The sequence below is a fragment of the Saimiri boliviensis genome, chromosome 1, assembly GCF_048565385.1.
Source record: "Saimiri boliviensis isolate mSaiBol1 chromosome 1, mSaiBol1.pri, whole genome shotgun sequence".
Taxonomy (NCBI): domain Eukaryota; kingdom Metazoa; phylum Chordata; class Mammalia; order Primates; family Cebidae; genus Saimiri; species Saimiri boliviensis.
Window position 1 is genome coordinate 101088751 of NC_133449.1, and position 1073 is coordinate 101089823.

The 1073-nt window shown below is 46.5% G+C and overlaps 1 pseudogene; it reads left to right on the forward strand.

Annotated features, from left to right (window-relative positions):
* Positions 1–390: 390 nt before the first annotated feature.
* On the forward strand, positions 391–784 carry LOC101042228 (eukaryotic translation initiation factor 1 pseudogene; annotated as a pseudogene).
* Positions 785–1073: the final 289 nt, after the last annotated feature.

Sequence of the window (1073 nt, forward strand, 5' to 3'; positions counted from 1 at the left end):
CAATTGTACCTCTGAGCTTCAAGTTCTGAATTCCCATCTTGGAAAGTCAAGCAAGACTCGATTCATGAGGTTTTGGGCTCCCAAGTACCCAGTCCCTCGAGATGTTTAAAGTGTTGTCACCATGTCCTCAGTGTCCTGAGATGCTATTTGCCAGCACCACTGGGCAGGATAAACTAACAGAAGAGCGTGAGCAGTGACTCCAGGGATGGACTCCCATGTGTCTTTGCTTGAAATACAAACAAGAGCACCAGTCACTGAGCCGCTGCTGACGACTCAGCAGCCTCCCCCTTGAGCCCCCTCGCTTCCCGACGTTTTGTCCCGTTGCCCACCTTCTCCCGCCGCCGCTGCCTTCCACAGGCCATTTCCACCAGGGAAAAGGAATCGTATTGTATGTCCGCTATCCAGAACCTCCACTCTTTTGAACCCCTTTGCTGATGCAAGTAAGGATGATGACCTGCTTCCTGCTGGCACTGAGGAGTATATCCATATAAGAATTCAACAGAGAAACAGCAGGAAGACCCTTACTACTGTCCAAGGGATCGCGGATAATTACAATAAAAAGAAACTAGTGAAGGCGTTTAGGAAGTTTGCCTGCAATGGTACTGAAATTGAGCATCCAGAATACGGAGAAGTAATTCAGCTACAGGGGGAGAAGTAATTCAGCTACAGGGTGACCAACGCAAGAACATATGCCAGTTCCTAGTAGAGACTGGACTGGCTAAGGACGATCAGCTAAAGGTTCATGGGTTTTAAGTGCTTGTGGCTCACTGAAGCTTAAGTGAGGATTTTCTTGCAATGAGTAGAATTTCCCTTCTGTCCCTTGTTACAAGTTTAAAAACCTCACAGCTTGTATAATGCAACCATTTGGGGTCTGCTTTTAACTTGGACTAGTGTAACTCCTTCATGCAATAAACTGAAAAGAGCCATGCTGTTTAGTCTTGAAGTCCCTCATTTTTTTTTATTGCATTTTAGGTTTTGGGGTGCATGTGAAGAACATGCAAGATTGTTGCATAGGTACACACATGGCAGTGTGGTTTTCTGCCTTCCGTCTCCCCATGCTATCTCTTCCCACC